The sequence below is a fragment of the Bubalus kerabau genome, chromosome 9 (genome assembly GCF_029407905.1).
Source record: "Bubalus kerabau isolate K-KA32 ecotype Philippines breed swamp buffalo chromosome 9, PCC_UOA_SB_1v2, whole genome shotgun sequence".
Lineage (NCBI taxonomy): Eukaryota > Metazoa > Chordata > Mammalia > Artiodactyla > Bovidae > Bubalus > Bubalus kerabau.
The window spans coordinates 53,657,846-53,676,193 of NC_073632.1; the positions used below are offsets into that span (position 1 = coordinate 53,657,846).

Consider the following 18,348-nt stretch of genomic DNA (forward strand, 5'->3'; position numbering starts at 1 on the left):
TTTCGCGTTGCATTTTTTAGGGATTGGAATGAAAACTGACCTTTTCCAGTCCTGTGGCCACTGCTGAGTTTTCCAAATTCATTCTTATACTGAGTGCAGCACTTTCACAGTATCATCTTTTAGGATTTGAAATAGCTCAACTAGAATTCCATCACTTCCACTAGCTTTGTTCATAGTGCTGCTTTCTAAGGCCCCCCTGACTTCACATTCCAGGATGTCTGGTTCTAGGTGAGTTATCATACCATCATGATTATCTGGGTCAAACAGACCTTTTTTGTATAGTTCTTCTGTGTATTGTTGCCTCCTCTTTTTAATATCTTCTGTTTCTGTTAGGTCCATACCATTTCTATCCTTTATTGTGTCCATCTTTGCACGAAATGTTCCCTTGGTATCTCTAATTTTCTTGAAGAGATCTCTAGTCTTTCCCATTCTGTTGTTTTTCTCTATTTCTTTGCATTGATCCCTGAGGAAGGCTTTCTTATCTCTCCTTGCTATTCTTTGGAACTCTGCATTTAAATGGGTATATCTTTCCTTTTCTCTTTTGCCTTTCTCTTCTCTTCTTTTCACAGCTATTTGTAAGGCCTCCTCAGACAACCATTTTGCATTTCTTTTTCTTTGGGATGGTCTTGATCACTGTCTCCTATACAGTGTCACCAATCTTCATCCATAGTTCTTCAGGCATTCTGTCTATCAGATCTAATCCCTTGACTCTATATGCCACTTCCACTGTATAATCGTAAGGAATTTGATTTAGGTCATACTCTAATGGCCTCTTGGTTTTCCCTACTTTCTTCAACTTAAGTCTGAATTCTATGTTTGTATAAAATATTTTTATTGAAGTATAATTATAGTATTTTGTTTCAGGTGTACAGCAAATTGATTTAGTTGTAGACATTATATATATATATATATACATAAAATATATATTTCAGATTATTTTCCACTATAAGTTATTACAGGATATTGAATATGGTTTTCTGTGCTATATATTACATCCTTGTTGCTTATCTCTTTTTATGTACAGCGGTTTTTATCTGTTAATCCCATAGTCCTTCTTTGGGTCTCAAATTTTTTAAGAGAAAAAGATAAAAAATGTTTTTTCTTTAACCTTGAAAGTATTGCTAGTGAAGGGATTCCTTGGGTTCTCATTAGGAACATATCATGCTAGCAGCCCACAGTATATTATGAAGATTACTTAAAAATGATAGAATCTCATGCTGTGCTTTTACCCTCAGTAGACCTCCCCAGATTATTAATTTTTAATGCCGCTGAACATCTGATTATGTTGGAGGCAAGATAGCAAGTGTCTGCAATGATTTGTCTGGACTTCAATCAACAATTGTGAGCATTTTCCTAATATCTTTAGAATTGTCTCCATTGTAATTGGAATTGTTTCTAGATTATAATTTGGTGATGAGCCTGTGTGGTGTATATATTTTAAACACTCAAACCCTACCACAATAAACTGGAGATGACATACACACAAGATAGTTCTCTGTGCTTTTCACTTTTTGGCTTACTACAGATAGACGGCTGTTTAAATGATTTGAAGTCAGGTCTTCAACCAATTTTTTCAGGATGAGCGCTTTTAAGTCTGAGCTATTTCTCATGGAAGCCTCTGAGGAAAGAAAAGAGCAATTCCTTTCTCCTGATTTCTGTTGATCTTATACCTCCTTGTGGAATTTGCAGTCTTGGAAGAAAGATATCTCTAGAAGGTGAAAGTCTTACTTATCTTGGTGTAACTGATTTCTTAGAGCTTTTCCACTGCCCTTATGAGGAATGCCCTTACCTTTTCCACTTTCTTTGAAGGAGCATCAAGTTTCAATGTGTCCACGTGTCTATTCTCTTGCTTCAGGATTGAAGAGTCTTGTACTATTTTAAAAGAAGTCTTTGGAGTTTGGAATCATGAATTATTACCATTGCTTAATTTCCTTTAATATTTATATTTATTATTTCTGCCAGGCCTTTTGCTTTGGGTGAACACAAACTCTTGGAGCAGATTTTCTTTTATTGCTGCTCTTAGAGCATTTAAAAAATAAATGATCAAATGGTATTCATATTTCTTGAATCATTATTTCTTGTAAAGTCTATTACACTACATATAAAATACATTGATTTTATGCTTTTGTTTGCTAGAAGTAGTCAGGGTGAAATGAATCAAATTTAATTTTTTTTCCTTTTGGATGAGACTTTTACTGACATTGGTTATATATATATATATATATATATATATATATATATATTTTTAAACTACTCATGTATGACAGCATTTTCTGACATGTGGAAATAAAGCTTAGGATGAGACATGGAACTTTGACTAGAGATTTTTGGGCCCTAAGTTTTTGCATACTTAAAATTTTTTATAAGATCTATGATGCATTTTTTTCTCAATGTAGTAGGAGCAAAATCTACTGAGTTTTCTGGGTAATTCATTCTTAGGAATTTAAATTTCAATTTGTTTTGGGGACATTTTCTTTCCACTTATCTATATTTTCTTAACTGTCTTCACATAATGTGCTTGGTTATATTGTGTATGTGTTAGTCACTCAGTTTTATCCAACTCTGCATGACCATATGTACTGTAGGCACCAGGCTTCTCTGCCCATGGGATTCTCCAGGCAAGAATATTGGAGTAGATTGCCATGACCTCCTCCAGGGGCTCTTCTTGACCCAGGGATTGAAACTGTGTCTCCTGTATTGCAGGTAGATTCATCTGAGCCACAAGGAAAGCCTCATTTATACCATACACACACATCTGCTCTAAGCATATGAATTATATACATATTATTCAAAACATATTTCTGTATATGAATGACATTTCCACTATAAACCTACAAAGTTATAGACAAATTTAAATTAATAGTTAATTTTTGAAAATTCATTAGCTGTAATCCTTGAAGATTCAAGTATACTCTGTGAAAAACAACATTGTCAAGAACCCAGAATGGGCTTGTGGGTGTTTGGTGGGAGTGAATGGTGAGAGTGAAGTGTATTTGTTCTCATAATTGTATAAAAATTGAGGACTCTAGCCAGAATATGAATTCTTAGTTTGATGTCATAGTTTATCTGTATGAGGAAGCTGATAAATATTTGAATGTGTTGTTCTAAAATTTTCATCTCTTTAAAAATATTTTGCTTGGATGATTTCTAGATAAGAAGTTCTTATTATTCATTGCCTCCTCAGGTGTTTTAGGGCTGATCTAGAATTTCTTTAAGTTAGACTAGTATAGAAGTATGGTTATATTCATGCATGATATAGCTCACAGTATTATATGAATTCTGCCAAAGTACTCAATTACTCTCATTTACTTATTTATTCCATACTGAGTGCCAGTTCTGTGTAAGGAACTTTCCTAGGAACTGGAAATAAAAATTGAAGTCATAATGCCCACAATTAAAAAACTTGATCTAGAGAAATGTATCATCATATAAGTCATTTCCTACATTGCTACCACCATATTTACATAAAATAAGGTAGAGATAAACCATGTTTGTTTGTGGGCTTAGTCGCTCAGGCATGTCTGACTCTTTGCGACCACATGAACTGTAGCCCTCCAGGCTCCTTTATTCATGGGATTCTAAAGGCAAGAAATCTGGTGTGGGTAGCCATTCCCTTCTCCAGGGGATCTGCCCTACCTAGGGATTCAACCCAGGTCTTCTGCATTGCCGGTGAATTCTTCACCGTCTGAGCCACCAGGGAAGCCCAGATAAATTGTGTCTAGTTATGCATAAATAACTCATCCATTTTTTTAGAACAAAATTATTAGTGAACTTTGTATCCTATGTTTATGCCAATGTTACTATATTTTTTGAAATTAAGAGTAGTTTTTGTAATTGGTTCATAAGCATTGTAAGAAAATCAGTATCTTTGTAATCATGCTTTTTCCCCCCATAGCCTGATGTTTAGAAAAACGGTCTCATAATTATTATGTAATTCATCAGATTTGTATATGAATGACTCTTGGCTATTTTAAAAATCAGATTTACCGAGAGAGGGAGAAATGATTTGCTTCATTTAAAGTGATTAAGAGGTAACTTAGAAAAGAATCTTCCAAAATATTTTAGGCAATGTGACATACCTCAATACTGTTTCTAAAAATGCAATCTAAGAGAAAAGTCTCCATTACCTATATGCACACATGCATACATTTTCTGAAATAGTCTACCATCATTTGAAACCCAACAGAATGGCCAAATCTGAACATCCTAAAGCTAGAGGTACCTTCAAGGGTACTTTAAAAGGAATATCATTGCAAAGGAAATTTCAGTTTCAAATTATTTTATAAAGACCAAGGAGCATACTCTAGTCTCTACTTATTTGTCTACCTAATCATTACAAAGGAAGTTTCAGTTTCACAATTATTTTAGAAAGACCAAGGAGCATACTCTGGTCTCTACTTATTTGTCTACCTAAATATAATCTGTTATATAAAGCCCACATGTGACTCTTCTGGAGTATGTTTTAACTTGGGAGGATTTTGATACATTTTGTTAACTGATATAAAATTATTTTTGACCTCATAAGAGATTAGGAGCTGAGAACTTTCTTAGCCTAGTGATCATAAGGTTCATTCATTCTGCATTTAATGTATAAGGTTGGTGCAAATGTAATTGTGGTTTGGACCATGAATTTTAAATCATTATAAGTAGGCTCAAACACATCTTTATTAATCAAAATAGGAACCATTACAATCAACATATTTTTGCCAATGAGAAATAAGTTTGTTTATTCCTGTAGAGTAAAAATCCGTGCTTTGGGAGTCGACGAACTCTTGGAAAGCATTTTCTGCCTCCTGCTGGTTGTGGAAGCATTTTCCCTGTAAAAAATTGTTGAGATGCTTGAAGAAGTGGTAGTCAATTGGTGAGAGGTCAGGTGAATATAGAGGATGAGGCAAAACTTCATAGCCCGATTCATTCAACTTTGAAAGCATTGATTGTGCAGCATGCAGTTAGCCACTGTCATGGAGAAGAATTGGGTCCTTTCTGCTGACCAGTGCCAGCTGCAGGCATTGCAGTTTTTGGTGCATCTCATTGATTTGCTAAGCCTACTTCACAGATGTAATGGTTTTGCCAGATTCAGAAAGCTATAGTGGATCAGAAGGCAGTGGACCACCAAACAATGACCATGACATTTTTAGGTGCAAATTTGTCTTCCCTTGTGGCTCAGTGGGTAAAGAATCTGCCTGGGACGCAGGAGACCTGGGTTTGATCCCTAGCTTGGGAAGATCCCCTGGAGAAGGGAAAGGCTACCCACTCCAATATTCTGGCCTTGAGAATTCCATGGACCACATAGTCCATGGCGTCGCAAAGAGTCGGACACGACTGAGCGACTTTCACTTTCACTTGGCTTTGGGAAGTGCTTTGGCGCTTCTTTTCAGTCCAACTGAGTTGTTCGTCAATGGTTGTGGTATACAGTCCTCTGTGTCACACGTCCCACAGTCTGATTGAGAAATGATTCATCGTTGTGTAAAATAAGAGAAGACAACACTTCAAAGCGATTATTATTATTATTTTTTTTGATTTGTGGTCAGCTCATGAGGCACCCATTTATCGAGCTTTTTCACCTTTGCTATCTGCTGCAAATGCCAGATGACCGTAGAATGCTTGATGTTGAGTTCATCACCAGCTTCTCATGTAGTAAGAGGATCAGCTTCGATGATTGCTCTCAATTGGTCGTTGTCAACTTCTGATAGCTGGCCACTGTGCTCCTCATCTTCAAGGCTCTTGCTGCCTTTGCATAACTTCTTGAACCACTGCTGCACTGTACGTTCATTTGCAGTTCCTGGCCAAATGTTTCGTTGATGTTGCAAATTGTCTCCACTGATTTATAACCCAATTTGAATTCGAATAAGAAAATTGCTCGAATTTGCTTTTTGTCTAACATCATTTCGTTAGTGTAAAATAAATATAAACAGCAAGTAGTAAGTCATTAGCAAAAAATAATAAAGTGAGAAATGCACATTAGAATGCTGTACAACATAACCACATTTATTTAAGAATGTATTAGGTTGAAGGTAGGAGGAGAAGCGGATGACAGAGGATGAGATGGTTGGATGGTATCACTGACTCAATGGATATGAGTTTGAGCAAGCTCCAGAAGCTGGTGATGGACAGGGAAGCCTGGTCTGCTGTGGTCCATGGGGTCACAAAGAGTCAGACACGACTGAATGACTGAACTGAACTGATCCAAATATCAAACAGCAAAATTCAGCATTGTAAAATTGCAATTACTTTTGCACCAACCTAATAAAACCAGCTTTTAAAAGGTTATACATAATTTCTTTCAGTTTTTTTCCCCCTGAGTCATTACAAATTAATTACCTTTTGTTATAGAGTTGTCATTATCAAATGTTGGCTTTGCCATAAAAATAGTTACATTTATGATATTTTATTTGTAAATAACAGCCAATCGCTGTTAAATTCATTGTTATAAAATTAAAAATCAGTCAGCACTTCAGAACTCACAAATCAAATAACTGTAAGCCACTGAAGGTGACATATTTTGCAATGATGGCATTTATTTGGAGTTGTATGTTTCGGTCTGTTTACAAAACGTTCTGCTCTAGGTGTCCCCAGTAGTAATTGATAGTAATATGTGTGGCTGCTTTTTAGCACCCTCAATAATGGGATGCTTTTAAAAACATGCCTTGAGGCAGTTGTAAGCCACATTTAAATAATTATGACATACAGAGGCTAATGGAATTTAATGACATACATACAGTGGTGAAGTCAAAGTCACAGACCATGTGTTTCTTTCTCTGAATGCTTTCAAGAAGGTTCTATTATTATATTTGAGCAACTTCTGTTTTCTTCTGTGCACTAAAAACATCTCAGTGTAATTACTGTTTTGTATGCTGTCTCAGCTGGCTGTGTTTTGAGGGACCAGAAGCTATGTCTTTTTCATTGTATTTCTAGCACTTAGCACCTATACACAATCTGGGGACTGTCCTAGATGGTCCCAGAAGTGTTTGAATAAATGAATGAATGAATAGCTGACATGCATTTCAAGTCCTTTTACTTAACTATACCCTTTGCCACAATTAGAAAAATGCAAATTCAGAACAACAATTGAAAATACCTGGAATAGATCAAGAGCAGTTAGGGCTCTCCTCAACTGCTATTCAGATTTGCAGATAGAATTTTTCTTCAATATAATGTCTGACTAAAATTACTGATACTGGTTTCCCTTTCTTGAGGATACTTGAGGATACAATTCAGCGATAAAAATAAAATTTCTAGAAGTGACAAGATTCTTGTTGTTTAGTCACTCAGCTGTGTCTGACTCTTTGCAAACCCATGGACTGTAGCCCACTAAGATCCTTTGTCATGGGATTTCCCAGGCAAGAATACTACACTGGGTTACCATTTCCTTCTTGAGGGGATTTCCCTGTCCCATAGATTGAACCCTCATCTCCTGCCAGGCAGCCAGATTTTTTTTTTTTTTCTTAAACTACTGAGCCACCTGGGAAGCCCCAGTGGTGAAAAAAGTTGCTGGTATTTTGGGGCAGAAGAATATTCCAGTGTCCCCGTCTGTCTACTTCCTCATTCTTTGTATGGATATTGGATGTTTTCTCAACCTTATGGAAAATATATGCTTGTAGAGGAACTCTTTAATCCCTCCTTCTATACAGACATGATTCTTTACCCCATACCTTGATGAAAATTCTTTGTACCTCCCTAGGGTTTCTCTATTCCTTGTCTTCCTTGAAAAGATAGCTTGTGTGAGTTAATCACTGTGATGCATCATTGCCCTGAATTAAGAAAAAAATGGGGTTTCAAAATTTCTGAAATAGTGGTTCTCAAGTTTTATCATGCATCCAAATCACCTACAGCTCTTGTTAAAATGCAGATTCTGATTCAGTAGGGCCGGAATGTGTCTGAGGTTGTGTTTCTAACAAGCTCCCAGGTGACCACATTTTGAGTGGTTGCTAAAGCTACCCAAGATATTTGTGGAGTAGCAGACATGTACAGATTGATGCTAATGCATCTGGTTGCTGAGATTGCAAGATAATTCCCTGACAAGATGATTTGTTGTTTTGGTTCTGATGTCTTTCTATTGTCTCTTCATTTCCATTTGCTTATGGAATCATTTTTCATAGTAGAGGTCATACACTTTAATTCAATCTGCTCTATTGATTATAGAGAGCCAATAACCTTCATGATGTCAGGTTAGAACTTAAGACCTCTGGAATATTTAAAATCTAACAGCCAATTTATATCTATTATAAATAACTACAAATAAGTTTTTTTTAAATTTTAAAGTATATGTTTTTATTTTTGACATGGGAATGGTTTACTTGTGTATTCAAGCTAACAGCCACGGGAAATTGTTGAAATTCTTTTTTTTTTTTTGTAAATATGGGCTGAGCTGCCTATTTCCTTTCCTGTTTTGAAAGTACACCTTTTAGTGGCTAACCTTAAATGTTATTATAGGGATTTTCTCTGAATTATGATCAAAGTCTTGTAGGGCTGGAAGTGTTCTCTCATTGAAAACAAGTTTTCATTTTAGAATTCAGCTCCAATAACAATAATACAAAAATGTTCTTTGGGCCAAAATTTTAAAGGTGTCACAGAGAGTGGTATAAGACCCTTTATTTTTTTTAATTTAATTTTATTTATTTTAATTGGAGGCTAATTACTTTACAATATTGGTTTTGCCATACATCAACATGAATCTGCCACAGGTGTACACCTGTTCCCCATCCTGAACCTCTCTCCCACCTCCCTCCCCATACCATCCCTCTGGGTCATCCCAGTACACCAGCCCCAAGCATCCTGTATCCTGCATCGAACCTGGACTGGCGATTCATTTCTTATATTGCTATTATACATGTTTCAATGCCATTATCCCAAATCATCCCACCCTCTCCCTCTCCCACAGGGTCCAAAAGACTGTTCTATACATCTGTGTCTCTTTCACTATCTTGCATACAGGGTTATCGTTACCATCTTTCTAAATTCCATATATATGCATTAGTATACTGTATTGGTGTTTTTCTTTCTGGCTTACTTCACTCTGCATAATAGGCTCCAGTTTCATCCACCTCATTAGAACTGATTCAAATGAATTCTTTTTAATGGCTGAGTAATACTCCATTGTGTATATGTACCCCAGCTTTCTTATCCATTCATCTGCTGATGGACATCTAGGTTGCTTCCATGTCCTGGCTATTATAAACAGTGCTGCGATGAACATTGGGGTACACGTGTCTCTTTCAATTCTAGTTTCCTCGATGTGTATGCCCAGCAGTGGGATTGCTGGATCATAAGGCAGTTCTATTTCCAGTTTTTTAAGGAATCTCCACACTGTTCTCCATAGTGGTTGTACTAGTTTGCATTCCCACCAACACTGTAAGAGGGTTCCCTTTTCTCCACACCCTCTCCGGCATTTATTGCTTGTAGACTTTTGGATCGCAGCCATTCAGACTGGCGTGAAATGGTACCTCATTGTGGCTTTGATTTGCATTTCTCTGATAATGAATGATGTTGAGCATCTTTTCATGTGTTTGTTAGCCATCTATATGTCTTCTTTGGAGAAATGTCTATTTAGTTCTTTGGCCCATTTTTTGATTGGGTCGTTTATTTTTCTGGAATTGAGCTGCAGGAGTTGCTTGTATATTTTTGAGGTTAGTTTTTTGTCAGTTGCTTCATTTGCTATTAATTTCTCCCATTCTGAAGGCTGTCTTTTCACCTTGCTTATAGTTTCCTTTGTTGTGCAGAAGCTTTTAATTTTAATTAGATCCCATTTGTTTATTTTTGCTTTTATCTCCAATATTCTGGAAGGTGGGTCATAGAGGATGCTGCTGTGATGTATGTCAGAGAGTGTTTTGCCTATGTTCTCCTCTAGGAGTTTTATAGTTTCTGGTCTTATGTTTAGATCTTTAATCCACTTTGAGTTTATTTTTATGTATGGTGTTAGAAAGTGTTCTAGTTTCATTCTTTTACGAGTTGTTGACCAGTTTTCCCAGCACCACTTGGTAAAGAGATTGTCTTTTCTCCATTGTATATTCTTGCCTCCTTTGTCAAAGATAAGGTGTCCATAGGTGTGTGGATTTATCTCTGGGCTTTCTATTTTGTTCCATTGATCTATATTTCTGTCTTTGTGCCAGTACCATACTGTCATGATGACTGTGGCTTTGTAGTAGAGCCTGAAGTCAGGCAGATTGATTCCTCCAGTTCCATTCTTCTTTCTCAAGATTGCTTTGGCTATTCGAGGTTTTTTTGTATTTCCATACAAATTGTGAAATTATTTGTTCTAGCTCTGTGAAAAATACCATTGGTAGCTTGTTAGGGATTGCATTGAATCTATAGATTGCTTTGGGTAGTATAATCATTTTCACTATATTGATTCTTCTGATCCATGAACATGGGATATTTCTCCATCTATTAATGTCCTCTTTGATTTCTTTCACCAGTGTTTTATAGTTTTCTATATATAGGTCTTTAGTTTCTTTAGGTAGATATACTCCTAAGTATTTTATTCTTTTTGTTGCAATGGTGAATGGAATTGTTTCCCTAATTTCTCTTTCTATTTTCTCATTATTAGTGTACAGGAATGCAAGGGATTTCTGTGTGTTGATTTTATATCCTGCAACTTTACTATATTCATTGATTAGCTCTAGTAATTTTCTGGTGGAGTCTTTAGGGTTTTCTATGTAGAGGATCATGTCATCTGCAAACAGCGAGAGCTTTACTTCTTCTTTTCCAATTTGGATTCCTTTTATTTCTTTTTCTGCTCTGATTGCTGTGGCCAAAACTTCAAAAACTGTGTTGAATAGTAGTGGTGAAAGTGGGCAACTTGTCTTGTTTCTGACTTTAGGGGAAATGCTTTCAATTTTTCACCATTGAGGATAATGTTTGCTGTGGGTTTGTCATATATAGCTTTGATTATGTTGAGGTATGTTCCTTCTATTCCTGCTTTCTGGAGAGTTTTTTTTTTTTTTATCATAAATGGATGTTGAATTTTGTCAAAAGCTGTCTCTGAATCTATTGAGATAATCATATGGCTTTTATTTTTCAATTTGTTAATGTGGTGAATTAAATTGATTGATTTGTGGATATTGAAGAATCCTTGCATCCCTGGGATAAAGCCCACTTGGTCATGGTATATGATCTTTTTAATGTGTTGTTGGACTCTGATTGCTAGAATTTTGTTAAGGATTTTTGCATCTATGTTCATCAGTGATATTGGCCTGTAGTTTTCTTGTGGCATCTTTGTCAGGTTTTGGTATTAGGGTGATGGTGGCCTCATAGAATGAGTTTGGAAGTTTACCATCCTCTGCAATTTTCTGGAAGAGTTTGAGTAGGATAGGTGTTAGCTCTTCTCTAAATTTGTGGTAGAATTCAGCTGTGAAGCTGTCTGGGCCTGGGCTTTTGTTTGCTGGAAGATTTCTGATTACAGTTTCAATTTCCATGCTTGTGATGGGTCTGTTAAGATTTTCTGTTTCTTCCTGGTCCAGTTTTGGAAAGTTGTACTTTTCTAAGAATTTGTCCATTTCTTCCACGTTGTCCATTTTATTGCCATATAATTGCTGATAGTAGTCTCTTATGATCCTTTGTATTTCTGTGTTGTCTCTTGTGATCTCTCCATTTTCATTTCTAATTTTATTGATTTGATTTTTCTCCCTTTGTTTCTTGATGAGTCTGGCTAATGGTTTGTCAATTTTATTTATCCTTTCAAAGAACCAGCTTTTGGCTTTGTTGATTTTTGCTATGGTCTCTTTTGTTTCTTTTGCATTTATTTCTGCCCTTATTTTAAATATTTCTTTCCTTCTACTAACCTTGGGGTTCTTCAGTTCTTCCTTTTCTAGTTGCTTTAGGTGTAGAGTTAGTTTATTTATTTGACTTTTTTCTTGTTTCTTGAGGTATGCCTGTATTGCTATGAACTTTCCCCTTAGCATTGCTTTTACAGTGTTCCATAGGTTTGGGTTATTGTGTTTTCATTTTCATTCATTTCTATGCATATTTTGATTTCTTTTTTGATTTCTTCTGTGATTTGTTGATTATTCAGCAGCGTGTTGTTCAGCCTCCATATGTTGGAATTTTTAATAGTTTTTCTCTTGTAATTGGGATCTAATCTTACTGCATTGTGGTCAGAAAAGATGCTTGGAATGATTTCAATTTTTTTTGAAGATTACTAAGGCTATATTTATGGTCCAGGATGTGATCTATCCTGGAGAAGTTTCTGTGTGCACTTGAGAAAAAGGTGAAATTCATTGTTTTGGGGTGAAATGTCCTATAGATATCAATTAGGTCTAACTGGTCTATTGTATCATTTAAAGTTTGTGCTTCCTTGCTAATTTTCTGTTTAGTTGATCTATCCATAGGTGTGAGTGGGGTATTAAAGTCTCCCACTATTATTGTGTTATTGTTAATTTCTCCTTTCATACTTGTTAGCATTTGTCTTACATACTGCGGTGCTCCTGTGTTGGGTGCATATATATTTATAATTGTTATATCTTCTTCTTGGATTGATCCTTTGATCATTATGTAGTGTCCTTCTTTGTCTCTTTTCACAGCCTTTGTTTTAAAGGCTATTTTATCTGATATGAGTATTACTACTCCTGCTTTCTTTTGGTCTCTATTTGCATGGAATATCTTTTTCCAGCCCTTCACTTTCAGTCTGTATGTGTCCCCTGTTTTGAGGTGGGTCTCTTGTAGGCAACATATATAGGGGTCTTGTTTTTGTATCCATTCAGCCAGTCTTTGTCTTTTGGTTGGGGCATTCAACCCATTTACTTTTAAGGTAATTATTGATAAGTACGATCCCTTTGCCATTTACTTTATTGTTTTGGGTTCGAGTTTATACACCCTTTTTGTGTTTCCTGTCTAGAGAATATACTTTAGTATTTGTTGGAGAGCTGGTTTGATGGTGCTGAATTCTCTCAGCTTTTGCTTGTCTGTAAAGCTTTTGATTTCTCCTTCATATTTGAATGAGATCCTTGCTGGGTGCAGTAATCTGGGCTGTAGGTTATTTACTTTCATCACTTTAAGTATGTGTTGCCATTCCCTCCTGGCCTGAAGAGTTTCTATGGAAAGATCAGCTGTTATCCTTATGGGAATCCCCTTGTGTGTTATTTGTTGTTTTTCCCTTGCTGCTTTTAATATTTGTTCTTTGTGTTTGATCTTTGTTAATTTGATTAATAGGTGTCTTGGGGTGTTTCGCCTTGGGTTTATCCTGTTTGGGACTCTCTGGGTTTCTTGGACTTGGGTGATTATTTCCTTCCCCATTTTAGGGACGTTTTCAACTATTATCTCCTCAAGTATTTTCTCATGGTCTTTCTTTTTGTCTTCTTCTTCTGGGACTCTTATGATTCGAATGTTGTAGCGTTTAATATTGTCCTGGAGGTCTCTGAGATTGTTCTCATTTCTTTTAATTCGTTTTTCTTTTTTCCTCTCTGATTCATTTATTTCTACCATTCTATCTTCTACTTCACGAATCTTATCTTCTGCCTCCGTTATTCTACTACTTGTTGCCTCCAGAGTGTTTTTAATTTCACTTATTGCATTATTCATTATATATTGACTCTTTTTTATTTCTTCTAAGTCCTTGTTAAACCTTTCTTGCATCTTCTCAATCCTTGCCTCCAGGCTATTTATTTGTGATTCCATTTTAATTTCAAGGTTTTGGATCAATTTCACTATCATTATTCGGAATTCTTTATCAGGTAGATTCCCTATCTCTTCCTCTTTTGTTTGGTTTGGTGGGCATTTATCCTGTTCCTTTACCTGCTGGGTATTCCTCTGTCTCTTCATCTTGTTTATATTGCTGAGTTTGGGGTGGCCTTTCTGTTTTCTGGCAGTTTGTGAAGTTCTCTTTATTGTGGAGTTTCCTCACTGTGGGTGGGGTTGGACAGGTGGTTTGTCAAGGTTTCTTGGTTAGGGAAGCTTGTGTCGGTGTTCTGGTGGGTGGAGCTGGATTTCTTCTCTCTGGAGTCAATGAAGTGTCCAGTAATGAATTATGAGATGTCAATGGGTTTGGAATAACTTTGGACAGCCTGTATATTGAAGCTCAGGGCTGTGTTCCTTTGTTGCTGGAGAATTTTCATGGTATGTCTTGCTCTGGAACTTGTTGGCCCTTGGGTGGTGCTTGGTTTCAGTGTAGGTATGGAGACATTTGATGAGCTCCTGTCGATTAATGTTCCCTGGAGTCAGGAGTTCTCTGGTGTTCTCAGGATTTGGACTTAAGCCTCCTGCTTCTGGCTTTCAGTCTTATTTTTACAGTGGTCTCAAGACTTCTCCTTCTATACGGTACTGTTGATAAAACATCTAGGTTAAAGATGAAAAGTTTCTCCACAGTGAGGGATACCCAGAGAGGTTCACAGAGTTACATGGCGACTAGAAGAGGAAGGAGGGAGTTAGAGGTGACCCGAATGAGATGAAGTGGAATCAAAAGAGGAGAGAGAAAGCTAGCCAGTTCCTTATGTGTGCTCCACAGTCTGGACCGCTCAGAGATGTTCATGGAGTTATTCAGAGAAGAGAAGAGGGAGGAAGGAGACAGAGGTGGCCAGGAGGATAAAAGGGGGGGAATCAAAAGGAGAGAGACAGATCCAGCCAGTAATCAGTTCCCTAAGTGTTCTCAACCGTCTGGAACACACAGAGATTCAAAGAGTTGGGTAGAGAAGAGAAGGGGGAGGGAGGAGACAGAGGCGAGCTGGTGGAGAAAAAGGAGAGTCCAAAGGGGGAGAGAGCAGTCAAGCCAGTTATCTCGCTCCCAAGTAAAAATGGGTACTGAAGATTGGGTTCTTAAAGGTACAAAATTGATAACAAATACCAAAAAGCAAAGATTAAAAATCTAGAGTAGAGGTTGGATTTTCAAAAATACAATATGAAAGAAAAGAAAAAAACGAAGTCACAAAAATTATAATATATATATATGAATATACATATATATATATGAAGTTTGCTTTAAAAATAGTTTTTTTTTGCAAAGTAATTATAGGTTATAAAAATGAAAATTAAAGGAGCAATAGAGGACTGAAAAATAAAAACAGAGAATGATCATAAAAATAGTAAAAATATATCTAGGACTTTCTCTGGTTTTGTTGTGGGTATTGTGGGGTCAGTTCATTTTCAGCTAGTTCCTTGGTCCAGCTTATATTTCTCAAGATCTATAGGCCCCTTCCTATGTAGTTGGTACTAACTACAGGGTTTTAGTCTATTGCATCTGTCACTTCCAAGGCGGTTCCCTCTGTTTTAGCTTCTGTTTGCTGGTCTCTTCAGTGTCTGATTTCCGCCCTGACACAAGGGGGCGGTGGTGGACACTTTTTTACGCTCACTTGTTCAGTCGTACTGTGGGGAGGGAGGGACGCTGCAAACAAATAACACTGGCATGTGCTCGCAGTGTCTCAGCCACACTGGGCCTGCCCCCGCTCACGGTGCATGTGCCCTCCTTGCCCACACTGCTCAGGCTCTAGGTTGCTCCCCCGGGAACCGTCCGAGGCCGGCCCTGGGCTGCATGCACCTCCCAGGTCTAAGCTGCTCAGGTTCAGGCACTTGGGTAGTCCTCAGAGGTGCAGGCTTGGTTGGGCCTGCGTTTTGTGCCCTTCCCAGGTCCGAGCAGCTCAGGTGATGAGGTGTTTGGCGAGCGCTGTCGCTGCAACTTATCGCCTTCCCTGTTCCTGCCGCTTGGTTTTCTGGGTGTACAACCAGCGCACCTTTGCAGGCGGATGTCCAGAACCCCAAGAAGTCTTAGTTAGCAAAGAAGCCTGCTTGCAGTTTTGTAGATAATGTCTCTCTGGGGCTGCAGTTGCCCCCTTCTGGCTCTGGCTGCCTGTCACCTGAGGGGGATAGTCTGCAGGCTAGTTCTGTTCAGTCCTTTGTTCTGTGAGTGAGCCTGGAGGTGTCTTAGGTTAGGGCTTTGTGTTTGGTAGCTATCCTGCAGTCTGCTTTGCTAGCCCAAGTTATTTAACTCAGATTGCCTTTGGGACATTCAGGCCCGGTCCTTACTCTAAGCAGTGCAGCCCGGGCCTCCCTGCCCAGCACCGCCCCCGCCCCCCCCAACCCTTTGCTAGTGGCGGGTGCAGGAGTCTGTGCTGCTTCTCTGCTGGGGGAGTTACCGTTGGGCACATAATCTGTGGGTTTTAATTATTTATTTATTTTTCCTCCCTGTTATGTTGCCCTCTGTGGTTCCAAGGCTTGCCACAGACTCGGCAGTGAAAATGTTTCCTGGTGTTTGGAAACTTCTCTCTTTTTAAGACTCCCTTCCCAGGATGGAGCTCCATCCCTACCTCTTTTGTCTCTTTTTTTGTCTTTTATATTTTTTCCTACCTCCTTTCAAAGACAATGGGCTGCTTTTCTGGGTGCCTGATGTCCTCTGCCGACATTCAGAAGTTGTTTTTTGGAATTTACTCAGTGTTTAAATGTTCTTTTGATGAATTTGTGGGGGAAAAGTGGTCTCCCCATCCTATTCCTCCGCCATCTTAGGACCGCCTTGGTATAAGACCCTTTTAACTCAATAGACCTAAATGTTATTTTCTCCTTTGCTTTCAGATGGTACCTTCTCTCTGAGTTAATTCAGGGTTAGAGTTATTTTGCTTACTATAAAGAGATGTGATTTGTGGAAACAATGTTTCACATGATGGTGTAGAGGGTATTAGTTGTGCAGAATGAAATGGTCACACGTTTTGTGAAAAGGTTAATAAAGACTGAGAAAAGTATTCTCCTTCCCATGAGAGCTTATATTATCAGAGCTACATTTATGCCCCAGGAGGCAAATGTACCAGCCTTGTGAATACTTATCTTTTATCAGATACAACTCATTTCTGATATACACTGGCAGAGAATAAGAGATGTGGTCATAATTATAAGTTCAAGACATTTTATGCATTTTGCATTTGGCCTTGAGTTCTGTTATTTCTTCTGGTCAGGAAGACTCAAGTACCTCAGTAGTAATGACAATAGTAAAGTCTTTTCTGGAGCATCTTTCTGGAAGATACTACCTGATAAGTATTCATGAATCAAAAAGACAAGTGGATGAATGCTCTCTAATTCATGTTTATCAAGAACAGTAATTACTACATTTTACATATCCGTTTTGGGATAATATATGCATGCATAAAAATAAACACAGTTCCAGATGAATAAATTCTTGTCAGAAGAATGATTTTAAGACTGTAAGCCAAGTGTTTTGCCTATTATTAACCAAACTACTTCATTAAGTAACAGGGAAGGAGGCACTGAAAGCACATTTTGTAAAGAGAAATGATTTCATTACAGTGAATAGTTTTTCACAGTTGTCCAACTAGATCAGGAAAATAACTTTGCATTATACCTGCAAGTTCATGGGGTTCTCAAGGCAAGAATACTGAAGTGGTTTGCCATTCCCTTCTCCAGTGGACCTCATTCTGTCAGACCTTTCTACCATGACCCGCCCGTCTTGGGTGGCCCCACAGGGCATGGCTTAGTTTCATTGAGTTAGACAAGGCTGTGGTCCGTGTGATTAGATTGCCTAGTTTTCTGTGATTATGGTTTCAGTGTGTCTGCTCTCTGATGCCCTCTCGCAACACCTACCATCTTACTTGGGTTTCTCTTTGACCACCTCATGTGAAGAGTTGACTCATTGGAAAAGACTCTGATGCTGGGAGGGATTGGGGGCAGGAGGAGAAGGGGATGACAGAGGATGAGATGGCTGGATGGCATCACCGACTTGAAGGACGTGAGTTTGAGTGAACTCCGGGAGTTGGTGACGGACAGGGAGGCCTGGTGTGCTGCAATTCATGGGGTTGCAAAGAATTGGACACAACTGAGTGACTGAATTGAACTGATCCCTGTAAGTATCTGTTTAGAAGAGTATAGAAAAAGCTTATTTCTGCAAAAATTTCTGTTAAGAACTGAAGTGATTGAAACTTGATTCTTTGGGAGAATGGCATTGAAACATGTAAAATATCATGTATGAAACGAGTTGCCAGTCCAGGTTTGATGCACGATCCTGGATGCTTGGGGCTGGTGCACTGGGACGACCCAGAGGGATGGTATGGGGAGGGAGGAGGGAGGAGGGTTCAGGATGGGGAACACATGTATACCTGTGGTGGATTCATTTTGATATTTGGCAAAACTAATACAATTATGTAAAGTTTAAAAAATAAAGTAAAATAAAAAAAAAAGAAACTTGATTCTTTGTGTGGCTCTGTGAACATCATTTCATTCTTGGTAAAGTGGTAAACTGCAAGAATAAGCTTTTTATTTTCCTTATACAATCTTCAAACTGAAGTCACATCTCTAAATTGAACTTCACCTGTGGATCAAACTCTGTCTTTGAAGTAGTTATTGAGGCTTTTTACCCTATTCTTGGGAATGATTAATGCAGTTAGACTACTCTGCTACCCCAGATTTGTTAGTGACTTTTAC

The 18,348-nt window shown here is 37.9% G+C and overlaps 1 protein-coding gene across 36 annotated transcripts in view; it reads left to right on the forward strand.

The window, feature by feature from the left end:
- LOC129619891 (uncharacterized) overlaps positions 1–18,348 on the forward strand; it is a 684,565-nt gene that overhangs the window by 63,669 nt on the left and 602,548 nt on the right. The gene's annotated exons all lie outside the window — the stretch shown is intronic.